The sequence below is a fragment of the Hypanus sabinus genome, unplaced genomic scaffold (assembly GCF_030144855.1).
Source record: "Hypanus sabinus isolate sHypSab1 unplaced genomic scaffold, sHypSab1.hap1 scaffold_893, whole genome shotgun sequence".
Taxonomy (NCBI): domain Eukaryota; kingdom Metazoa; phylum Chordata; class Chondrichthyes; order Myliobatiformes; family Dasyatidae; genus Hypanus; species Hypanus sabinus.
In genome coordinates this window covers 56561-69348 of record NW_026781746.1, presented here as the reverse complement: position 1 = coordinate 69348, position 12788 = coordinate 56561, and the positions used below count along the sequence as shown (strand labels likewise).

Below are 12788 nucleotides of genomic sequence, written 5' to 3'. Positions count from 1 at the left end.
TGAGATCTTAAGCTGTGTTGCCTTTAAGGCATTTGTTTAGTTTATTATACTTTTGCTTTAGTAATTTGTTTGTTATCATTTTCTAGTTAAAGTTAAGGTTGTTTAAAGTAAATTCGTTTTCTGTGACATATAGCGGCATGCGATGACGTCACTCCCGGTTTCGCCGTGTGTTGTGGGAGAATACTGGTTTGGAGAAACAGGAAGGAGGGGGCTTATGTGTACAGTATCAGCGCGAGAAAAGTTTTCTTTCTACGCACGAGAAACATTAGTGAATCAATGCCCTAAGTTCATGAGATAATCGATATGTTGAATTAAAAATGTTAACGCTGATTCTGTTAAAAGTAATGATGATTGATAAAGTTTATGTTTTTTGTTATTTAAAGAGTTGCGGATAATTTGTGTTGAAGTGTATTTAAAGCCAGTCGATGGCGTGGGTAGATTCTGACTGTATGTTGCACTTTAATGTAAGATTGTTGTTGTTGTTTTACTTTTGCAAGTGTTTATGATGTAAATGTGACGTCAAGAAGGAAACAAATACAGTATATTTTTTGTATTGTTTTATCAACAGTTTTCACCATACCTTAATGTGGAAGAGTGAACAGTAAATGGTTCATCTTACTGGGAGCGCCTCATTGATTGGTTTATGCTTGGTGTTTAGTACAGAGTTATTTTACAGCTGTGCGAGAACACTACATAAGCATTTACGAGAATGACACCATCTAATTTCAAATCCCAGAAAATCCTGCAGTCTCGTTCCTGCAGTTCTTCCATTGGAGTGAAAATCATATAGTTATTGGAGATGATGTATGTTGCCGTATGTCGATTACAATAATGACATTTGTGCTGTTCATTTTTTTCAGACAGCTGCACCATAGACCCTGAAAGTGACATTAGGAATATCTTCTCTGCAAGTTACAGTGAGCATCTGGGTTAAATCTGATCAACAGCACAAGGTCAGAAACTTAGTGTCACTACCAAAAGTTCCAGCCAATAGAAGTTCAACACTGTATAATGTGTGTTAAAGAAATGTGAAATAGTGCAACACTTGTAATAATAATTAACAATCAATGAAGCATACAAACAATGTGTTCTTCATTAGCATTTATTGTAAGACTGGAAGTGGTTACTACTGATATTGGCAACATTTATTCACCATACCTAATATCTGTGCTCTTGAGATTGTCCCCATTAAACACAAAATTATTATAAATAATTAATTTTAGACGTACTTATTTAAGACCATATGACATAAGAGCAGAATGAGATAATCTGGCCCATTGAATCAGCTCTGCCATTCAAACACTGATGATCCTTTGTATTATCTCCTCCTCAACCCCATGAGAAAGTAAGGATACATGGGATCCAAGGAGACACTGCTTTGTGGATCCTGAACTGACTTACCCCCAGAAGGCAAAATGTGCTTGGAGACGGGTCATATTCTGCATGGAGGCCAGAGTCCAGTATTGTGCCTCAGGGATCTATTCTGGGACTCCAACTCTTCGTGATTTTTATAAATGACTGAGATGAGGTAATTTAATGAGATGAGGCATTAATAAGATGCAAAACTGGGCTGAGAAATGGTAGATGAAGTTCAACCCAGATAAGTGTGGCCTGGTTCATTTTGGTAGGTCAAATATGATGGCAGAATGTAGAGTTAATGCCTAGACTCTTGGCAGTGAGGAGGATCAGAGGGATCTTGGGGTCCCAGGCCCAAATTTTCTTTAAATAACTATTTATGGTTCTTAGTAATTGTTCCATCCAAATAAGTAAGTTTATTTCTTACAATTTTAAAAGGAAGGTTAGTATTAATTGATACTAAATGATTCAATAGAATAAGTTCACTCTTATCCTGAATACTGACTAAAACAGGAGACAAAAGAATGTACGATAGCTAATAAAGTCTCAACATTAGGAATATAAAGCAAAAGCTCATCGGCATAATGCAAAATTTCTAAGGTAAGGACATGTTCGGCACAGCTTTGTAGGCTGGAGGGCCTGTATTGTGCAGTAGTTCCGTGTTTCTATGTTTCTATCATATCTGTTTCCTCAACATTTCATGTCCCTCCACCAATATTCCTAATATCTGCAAACCTGGCAGGAAAGCCATCTATTCCTTCATCTAAGTCATTATATACAGCATAAAAATAAGTGGCCCCATAGGAACCCTGCGGATCACCACTAGCCACTGGCAGCCAACCAGAACAGGATCCATTTATTCCCACTCGCTGCCTCCTACCAATCAACCAATGTACAACCCATGTTAGTAACATTCTTGTAATACCATGGGCTCTTAATTAAATGCGCAGCCTTCTGTGTGGCACTTGTGTCAAAGGACTTCTTAACGCCCAGATATACAAAATACACTGCATCCCCTTTATCTATCCTACTGGCATTCTCATCAAATTATTGCAAAAGGTACATATTTTTAGCCAGATGGTGGTGGAATTATGGAATTCGTTGCCACATACAGTGTGGAGGCCCAATCATTGAAGGTGCCTAAGGAGGAGATTGATAGGTATCTAATTAGTCAGTGTATCAAGGGATATGGGGAAAAAGTCGGAAATTGGATCTAGATGGGAGAATAGTTCAGCTCATGGTGGAGTGGCAGAGCAGACTCAATGGGTCGAATGGCCTCCTTCTGCACCTTTACCTTGCTTGAAATGTAATATGAATTATTAATAGAGTAAACGAATAGACTATAACAGAGACAGTACTTAGCTCATGACGAATTAATGTTGTCACAAATAAAGTGACTATGAATCACTGATTATTTCTACTTGGCATAATTTATAATTATTTAATTATTTCTGGTTAAATATTGCTATATTTCTACACAATTCCTGCTTAGTATGAATGTAACGAGACCCAATTTCCTTCGGGATCAATAAAGTATGTCGTTCAGTCTGTCTGTCTGACTGAAGTTTCTGGCAGACTGAATTCCTTCCGATGGATCATTGCTGGGAGTGCTCGTTCCTTTTGGGCAGCTCGCCATCTACAACACAAGTTCAGAAATATTCATTTGTTACTGAAAGCATAGTACCTTAAAACCTGGAATACAACAAATGATTAATATTGAATAGGATAAAAAAAACCTGACACATAAAGGTTTGGAACAAGAGGAAGTGGATTATGATGAATGTTAAATTGTGCCAATGCTTGAAATAAGGGATGGCAATAAATAAAGGGCTGCAAGAAGACCACAGACATGTCATCAGGTTTGAAGGACCATGTGCCTCAATGACCCTGAGTTCTATGTTGTCTGGAGTCAGGGCCTTCTGCTTTAGCTCTTGGTAGTATCAGCCATACCTAACAGGTCAATAAGTAGAGGCCAGGCGAAGAGATGTCCATGGGTCCTGCCCGTTCAGGGTTTCAGTTCAGCAATAAAAATTCAGACTGGTAAATCAAAACTGGTCTGGAAAAGCAATAAAGAATAATTCTACATCTGAGTGTAACTGTATTCCTGAGTCTCCACATGAAATGCATACTAGACAGTAGAGAAAACTAAGTGGAAGTACTGACATGATGAAGGAAGCCCTGGACACAACCAGAGAGGAAGACCTTTATTGCTGCCAAAAACACCGGTAGTGTAATGGGCAGAAAATATAAATAGAACAGTTGCATTTGACTTTCAGCTTTGTTCATTTTCGAATTATGATAACTCAGAACTTGTAGTAGGATGCAGAAAATTTAATTCCTTTACTGCACAGAAGAAAGAGACATCTGGAGTTTAGTCCAATGTCGTGGTGAACATCCTCTTATCGTCAGTCGTGTGCTCTGAATCATGCACCAGGAAATGCTGCTTGATATTTGCCACACACACATACTCCTTGCAGAACTAAAAATCTTATTTCTGGAGCTGTATTTCCTCAGTGTCAGCTTGGCTTACAATTGAGACTAGATACAACTATTGTATTATACAATATTAATTAAAGTTCATAATGTGCTCCTTTGTTGCCTTTACATAGATCTAGTTTTATCAAGAGAACAGAAACATTCCCCGATATGTGACACAGCAGACTCTGCTTAGCTAATATTATAGACTGATTACTTCTGTTGAAAGTTATCAATATACGTTATCAAATGACAATTTTAATTAAATTACAAAGCACTTCAAATCACTTCAACAGGACTGACGATTTGGTATTCACTTAATGAGTGACATGTCAACAGAAACATTGAGAAAGTTTGTAGTATGATACCAAAGCAAAACAGATTATTGTGTAATGTGGGCATTGATTGCAAATTGATTGGAACTCATTGTCCTGTAATTCTGTTTGAGGCATCATGGTCGTGGAATTATGGAATTCGTTGCCACATGCAATGTGGAGGCCCAATAATTGAGGGTGTTTAAGGAGGAAATTGATGGGAATCTAATTAGTCAGGGTATCAAGGAATATGGGGAAAAAGTCGGAAATTGGAGATGGGAGAATACTTAAGCTCATGGTGAAGTGGCGGAGCAGACTCAAGGGGCCGAATGGCCTACTTCTGCTCCTTTACCTTGTCTTGTCTTGACATGTGAATTATTAATATAGTAAATGAATAGACTAAACTCAGAAACAGTGCTTAGCTGATAACGAATTAATGTTGTCACGAATAAAATGACTATGAATCACTGATTATTTCCACGGCATAATTTATTATTATTTAATTATTTATGGTTTTATATTTCTATATTTCTACGTGGGCTTTTCCGCCGGCTTTTACTATTACGCTGTTACAGGAGTTCTAGCCTTTCTTCTGGTGCGTCTCAAGGAGCTGTTCCCCAGATCCTCTTTTATCCCCACTCATAGGGTCTCAGATGTCACTCAGGGTGGAATGATGCCATCCCCTAACCTGCCCAAGTTGCCTGAGGGCATCCACGAAGCATAGTATTCAATACACAATTCCGCCTCCAAGAAACAATGACCTTTTCCGTGGCTTTGTATCGCTGGGGGCCAGGACATTCCAAACTTCTCTCTCTCATTTCCTGGGTCTACTACCCTGACTTAATAGCGATCTTGCAATTCTCAAAAAGGAAGAGGGAGAAAACAGAGAACTATCGGCCTGTCAGCCTGACATCAGTGGTGGGAAAGATGCTGGAGTCCATTATTAAGGATGAAATTGTGGCATATCTAGATAGCAGTGATAGGATTGGGCCAAGCCAGCATGGATTTACCAAGGTTGAATCATGCTTGACTAATCTGTTGGAGTTTTTCGAGGATGTAACCAGGAAGTTAGACGGGGGAGATGCAGTGGATGTAGTGTACCTTGATTTTCAGAAGGCATTTGATAAGGTCCCACATAGAAGATTGGTGGGTAAAATCAAAGCTCATGGCATCGGGGGGAAGGCATTGACATGGATAGAACACTGGTTGGCAGATAGAAAGCAAAGGGTAGGTGTGAATGTGTGTTTCTCGGAATGGCAGGTGGTGACTAGTGGGGTGCCACAGGGCTCGGTATTGGTACCACAGCTGTTTACCACTTACGTTAATGATTTGGATGAAGGCATAAAAAATAACATCAGCAAATTTGCTGATGATACTAAGCTGGATGGCAGTACGACATGTGATGAGGATGCTGGGAGAATTGAGGGTGACTTGGATAGGCTGGGTGAGTGGGCAGATACTAGGCAGATGGCGTTTAATGTGAATAAGTGTGAGGTTATCCACTTTGGGAGTAAGAACAGGAAGGTAGATTATTATCTGAACGGTTTAGAGTTGGGTAAGGGAGCAATACAAAGAGATCTCGGAGTCCTTGTTCATCAGTCACTGAAGGTGAATGAGCAAGTACAGCAGGCAGTGAAGAAGGCTAATGGAATGTTGGCCTTTATTGCAAAGGGAATTGAGTACAAGAGCAAGGAAATCATCCTGCATTTGTACAGAGCCCTGATGAGATCTCACCTGGAGTATTGTGTACAGTTTTGGTCTTCAGGGTTAAGGAAGGACATCCTGGCTGTAGAGGAAGTGCAGCGTAGATTCACGAGGTTAATTCCTGGGGTGTCCAGTCTTACGCAGAGAGGTTCGAGAGACTGGGCTTGTACACGCTGGAATTAAGGAGATTGAGAGGGGATCTGATTGAAGCATGTAAGATTATTAAGAGATTGGACTAGATAGAGGCAGGAAATATGTTCCAGATGCTGGGAGAGTCCAGTACCAGAGGGCATGGTTTGATAATAAGGGGTAGGTCATTTAGGACAGAGTTAAGGAAAAGCTTCTTCTCCCAGAGAGTTGTGGGGGTCTGGAATGCACTGCCTTGGAAGATAGTGGAGGCCAATTCTCTGGATGCTTTCAAGAAGGAGCTAGATAGGTATCATGGATAAGGGAATCAAGAGATATGGGGACAAAGCAGGAACAGGGTATTGATAGTAATTGATCAGCCATGATTTCAAAATGGCGGTGCAGGCTTGTAGGGCTGAATGGTCTACTGCACCTATTGTCTATTGTCACAGGCGTAACACTGACATGATGAAGGAAGCACTGAACACAGCCAGAGAAGGAAGACCTTTATTGCTGCCAAAAACACCAGTAGTGTAATGGGCAGAAAATATAAATACAACCGTTGCACGTGAACTTTTAGCATTGCTCATTTTTGAATTATGATAACTCAGAACTTGTAGTAGGATGCAGCAAATTGAAGTCCTTTACTACACAGGAGAATGAGACATCTAGAGTTTACTCCAGTGTCATGGTGAACATCCTCTTATCATCAGTCGATGCTCTGAAGCATGTACCAGGAAATGTCGATGGATATTTGCCACACACACACATGCTCCTTGCAGAAATAAAAATCATATTTCTGGAGCTGTATTTCCACAGCGTCAGTCTGGCTTACAATTGAGACTGGATACAATTGGAAAGGACGGTGAGTTGTTTCCTCTGGAGCACCATAGCCTGAGGGGAATTCCGATGAAGGTTTATAAGTTTAAAAGAGGCATAGATAGAGTAGACAGGGAGTATCTGATTCCCGGGGTTGAAATGTCAAATATCAAAGGGCAGGCATTTAAAGTGAGAAGGCGTGTGTTCAAAGGGCATGTGAGGCGTAGGGTTTTATTTATTCAGAGAGTAGTGGATCACTGGAATGCACAGTTCTTAATAGATCTTAACAGACCTTTACTTCTAACAAACCACAAAGTCACCTGTTGCCTGGTCGGAATCTGCTTCTCAGACTTTCGCTCATATTTTCCTGTGAATTGACAAGAAACAAAGAATTGTGAATTCAACTTGCAGCTCAGTTATCTCAGACCATTGACTTTCTTGCCCATGGAAGAATTCCTCACCGTGTTTTCCGGAGGTCGGGTTTGAGAATATAGAGTTCGGGTATGAGGACAGATGACACATTATAGTTGAGTGAATGACACACACCAATCCTCATGGAGGGATCAGAAATGCAGTGAGGGAGCCATTTAAAGTTCCTGGGGGCCAGTATGTCCGAGGAGCTAACCTGGACCCAACATATTGATACAGCTGTAAAGAAGGTGTGACGGCGGCTTTATTTCAATAGGAATTTGAGGAGATTTGGAATGTCACCAAAAATGCTATGCTTTCTTGGAAGCTTGACAAAATTTGAATTGTTATCTGAAACATTGACAAATTTCTACAGATGTCTGTAAGAGAGTTTATTGACTGGTTTCATCTTGGCCTGATATGGAAGCATCAATGCCATTGTACGGAAAAGCCTGTAATATGTACTAAATATGGCCCAGTCCGTCATTGGTGAACCTCACCCACCATTGAACACAGGAAAGTATTCGGCACCAGTTCTCACTATTTAATTTGACCAGACAGCTCCTCAGAAAATATTTCCAAAATATTACCCCGTCCACCTCCCACCCCACTTGTGCATCAATCAAAGTATCTTCTCGATGAATAAACCCTGAAGTATCATGGGAACATTTCCATTGCAAGACCAACCCGATTTTCTATAACTGTCCGTGAGTAACTTCTAGTGGGAAATTGTAATTGACAATGTTTTCAGCACTGTTGGGGATGCCTGCCCCAAGTAACATTCATCTATTTTGTCTAGTCAAACCAATCTCCCATTCATTACTATTCCAGCCAATTAACTTCTGAAAATATATACTCATGATGGCAAATCGACTTTATTGCATATGGCATGACTTTAGGAAGAGCTAATGCATAATCTATATTCTGTGTGCTGTCTGTCCCTTCATCTTTGTGATGTTGCTGCATGCAAATTTTCCTTGGTACTGAATCCGTACCTCACTGAACTTATGATAATAAGAATAAACTCAATTTGACTTGGAAAAATTAATGTTTTTTTATTGCATTTCAGTATGTTCATTATATCAAAAAATAGATGTTTGACTTTAAATAAAATGTTGTTTGGAATATTAATGATCTGACACATTTGATTTAGTCAAAGCCCAAAGCATCATTGAGGATCCCTGGCACATATCTCCCAATCTCTTTGACCTATAATCATCGGGAAGGAGGCACTGGAGCTTGAGAACTATGACTGCTAGACTGGGTAATAGCTTCTTTCATTAGGTTACAAAACCAATGAATGCCCTGCCACTCCCGACCTCTCAACACAAGACAGTGAGCTCTTTACTGTTAGTTGTTTTTTTTAATGTGCTGCACACTGCATGCATTGTGAATTATATTTTATTCACTTATTTTTGACAATATTTAGTTTTATGTGCTTTGTGCGATCAATGTTCTGTGGTTGGAGCACGTTGTAGAGGAATGTTGTTTCGTTTGGTTGTATATCTGTAAAGAAAATTCAACAATGAACACTGTTAAAGAAGTGGAGGTAAGACAATCCTACCTGTGAAGAAATTCCCTCTGCATTACTGTTTAATCTGGTTTCATGACGACTGGACATTTGGGCTTTGGAAAACTCAGTGTTAACAAGCAGCAGGAGAAACACCAGGACGACAAGTGTTTTTTGGAAGGCCATTATCTGGAGGAAGGTATCTCACTTTTGATAGCTCTGGTAAAGAGAAAAGAAGGACATTGAAAGCTTATGGATATTGAAAGACCTAGATAGAGTTGAAGTAGAGAGGATGTATTTTGTGGTGGTGGAGTTTGGGACCAGTCGGTACAGCCTTGGATTAGAAGTATGTCCCTTTACAACAGGGATGAGGAGGGATTTCTCGAGCCAGAAGGTGGTGAATCTTTGGAATTGCTTGCCACAGACAGCTGTGAAGCTAAGTGATTGGGGATGTGTAAAGTGGAGATTGATAGATTATTCATTAGTATGTTTGTGAAAGGTTCCTGACCAGGGGAAGCAAATGAGGTTGAGAGGGATAATAAATCAGCCAAAATGGAATGGTGGGGCAAACCCTTTGGGTTTAAATGGCCTAATTCTGCTCCTATGACTTTTGGAAACTACAAATTGAGAGGTAGAATATTTCAGAAAACTGAGAATACAGGTAAAGTGAATACAGACATCCTTCTATATGACAAGAATGACTTATCGTTGGATAGCTGGGACAGTAAATCAGATCAGTTTTAAAGGCAATACTGTATTTTTGTAGTTTTAAGTTGTGTGTGTTCAACAATAGGCTATAGTATATCTGTGCTGAATTCAGTTCCCACATATTGTCTTGTACAATCAGATACCTGTCACAAGGTAATAGATTATCTGCAGAAGTACAGACTCTAGTAGCCTTGAAGACTACTTTAGAACACCCTTCAATTGTAGATAGAATAACATTAAAATTACTATTCTCTTCTTTAATCACAGAGAGTTTGAATTTAGATTCCATTCCGTATGAGCTGCAAGTTCCTGTACTGCTGCCTTTGCTGAGCTGATTGTTTTCCATTTCCCTAAAGTTGTTTTTATGCTGAGTTCGTATCAGTGTCAAGTGTGACCAGGTGGTGTGATTCTTCCCTTGAGTCTATAGAATGGGTTCAAGGTCCAATCTTGTGAACAGTTCAAATTCTAGGATGCTATTTCAATGCAGCTCTGAAGCAATCCAGACAGAGATGTTAAAGCCTCTTGAGTGATTTCCATGTACCTTGGAAAAGATGGGCAAGTTCTCCCTGGTGTTCAGTCCTTGTCCTTTCTATCAGTGTCATTATCAATCACATTGTCGTAACGTTGCTGCATGAGTGAGATTGGATGCTGTTTTTTCAATTTATCAGAAACTCTACTTCTAAAATACCTCAGTGACAGAGAAATGGTTCAGGACAGCCCAATCAGAGCATAATACATTCAGTGGCCACTTTATTATGGACACCCGTACATCCCACTACACTTGTTAGTGCCGATATCTCATCATCCAAAATTTTCGATGTAACTTAATGCATAAAAGCATGCAGGAATGGTCAAGAGATTCATTTGCTGTTGAGACCAAACATCAGCATAGAAGAGAAATGAGATCTTAGTGACCTTGACCATGGATTGATCACATGTGCCAGGCAGGGTGGTTTGAGAATCTCAGAACCTTCAGCGATTTTCATGTACAAGAGATTCCAGCGTTTAAAGATAAGTCATCTGATCTTTGGCAGTTCTATGGGTGAAAATATTTGTTTCTGTGATATGTCAGACTGTTTAATGTGACAGAAAGGTGCTATTAACTCAAATTACCACATGTTAAATCAATGGTGTGCAGAAGAACATCTCATGAACATGGAATGTCGAAACTAATTTAACGTCATTGCTGCTTGTGTAGTTTAGGAGCCAACATGTCTAATGATATTGTGAGAGATTTAAAATTCTAATTGGAATCTTTACCTTGAGTTTAGAAATAGCAAGTTGTAAATTGCAAAGGATTTAACCAACAGCTACAAAGTAACAGTCAAACATGTCAGTTTGCTATGAAAATGCTTTGAGAACATAGAACAATGACGTGTACAGCACAGCACCAGGCCATTTGGGCCACAATGTTGTGATGAACTAGCTATAAAGCAAATCAAAAACACCCAAACACTAATCCTTCCTGCCTATACCATGTCCATACCCTCCATCTTCCTGCAATCCTCTATCAGATTACCCCTCAGCCTTTGGAGCTCCAGTGGAAACAACATTTTATTACGCCTCCTGTGATAGCACACACCCTCTAAATGAAGCAGCATCCTGGTAAACATATTCTTCACCCTCTCCAACGCCTCCACATCCTTCCAAGTGTGGGGCGACCAGTACTGTATGCACTCATCCAGATGTGGCCCAACGAGAGTCTTACAAAGTAGGAACATGAGAATTGAGCTAAATTATTTGAATAATAAATGCAAGCATGTTGTACGCCTATTTCTAAACAACATACCAACTTGTGTAGCTACTTACAACTAGCAATGAACTAGGATGCCATGATCTCTCTGCTCAGCAACACCAAAGGACCTTGCCCATAACAGTGTTCTGTCTTGCGTTTGCCTTACTGAGGTGCAATTCGTCACATTTATCTGGGTCAAATTCCATTTGCCATTTCCCAGCCTATATCTGCAATTGATCTACATTTTGCTGTATTTATTGCCAGTTCTCCACACTATCCACAGCTCCATCAATTGTTTCATCATCTGCCAATTTACCAATGAAGCCATCTCCATTTAATGCTTGTCAATAATTATTTCAGAAAGACTCAGACAAATCAGATTTACCTGTAACGAAGAAATCGAAGTTGCTTTCTTTGAGCTGCTGTATCAGATTTCGGTGGTTGTCCCCTATATATTGTGATTCAGGGAGGGGAACAACCTCAAATGGAGTATTTTGCAATGGCGCAAATATTTGGATAAACATGTTTGTGAAGAGTAATCAATGCACTGTGACTATGAACAAACAGTTCATATCTTAGTGTATTCAAATGGGGATCTTATATACTCACTGTGCCTGGAGATGAAATCCACATATTTACACAATCAAAGTGAACACTCTTACTGTTAGGAGAAGTAAGAACCAAGATGCACTTATACCTCATCCGTAGCATGGACTCTCAAATTGCACCGTCCACTGCAATCTTGGTCAGCAACCAATAATTTCCTATCTTTTTCCTTCCTGTGTTCCTCAGGAGTAGAGTGACATTTGTGATTTCCCGGTCACGGGGAGCAATTCCTGACTAATTATTCTTGCACTGTGAATGCCTTCACAATCGCTTCAGCCTCTTTTTGCGAATCCGTGATGTCTTGTCCATCCACCGTCAGGATTTACAACTCTCCAAGCAATATCTCCTTATTAAAAGTGATGATACTCAATGCCGCCCAGGCTTCAATTTCTGGCATCTCTTCATGTCGGAAAACATTGGAGACTGACACAAAGTACGTGTACAGTTCTCTGCCGTTTCAGTGTATCTGACAACTTCTCCAGTGTCATTTCCCAGAGGTCCAATATCCATTCTACACTCTCTTTTACTGTTTATACATCTGTAAAAGTACTCTTTGTATCCTCTTTAATATTCACAAAAAGAATTAGGTTTAATATCACTGCTATATGTCTTGAAATGTGTTATGCTCGAGAAGTACATCGTAATACATTATAATAAAACCAGTAAATCACAGTTAGATTTCTATAAAAATAGTATAAAAAAGTTAAATAAGTAAGAAATCCGATGACAGATGGGAAGAGGCTGTCGCTGAACTATTGAGTGTGTGCCTTCAGGCTCCTGTACCTCCTCCATGATGGTAGAAATGGGAAGAAGGCATGTCCTGGGTGGTGGTGGTCCTTCATGATGGATGCTGCCTTTTTGAGGCAGCGCTCGTCAGTGATGTCATGGATGCTATTATTTCATCCATACTTTTCCTTAATTCTATTGTAATTATTCTGCACATTATTCTACACCTTCTGCATTATTAATGTTTTACCTTATCCTACCTCATTACACTGTGTAACGATATGATTTGATTTGTCTCAAG

General features: G+C 39.7%; 1 long non-coding RNA gene across 1 annotated transcript; it reads right to left on the bottom strand.

The window, feature by feature from the left end:
- Nucleotides 1-7125: 7125 nt before the first annotated feature.
- On the bottom strand, nucleotides 7126-11570 carry LOC132390429 (uncharacterized). The gene is made up of 3 exons (XR_009510907.1): nucleotides 11541-11570; nucleotides 8767-8931; nucleotides 7126-7161 (listed from the first exon to the last, which is right to left on the bottom strand). It is a non-coding gene; the product is annotated as an uncharacterized LOC132390429 (long non-coding RNA).
- Between the last annotated feature and the right edge of the window lie 1218 nt (nucleotides 11571-12788).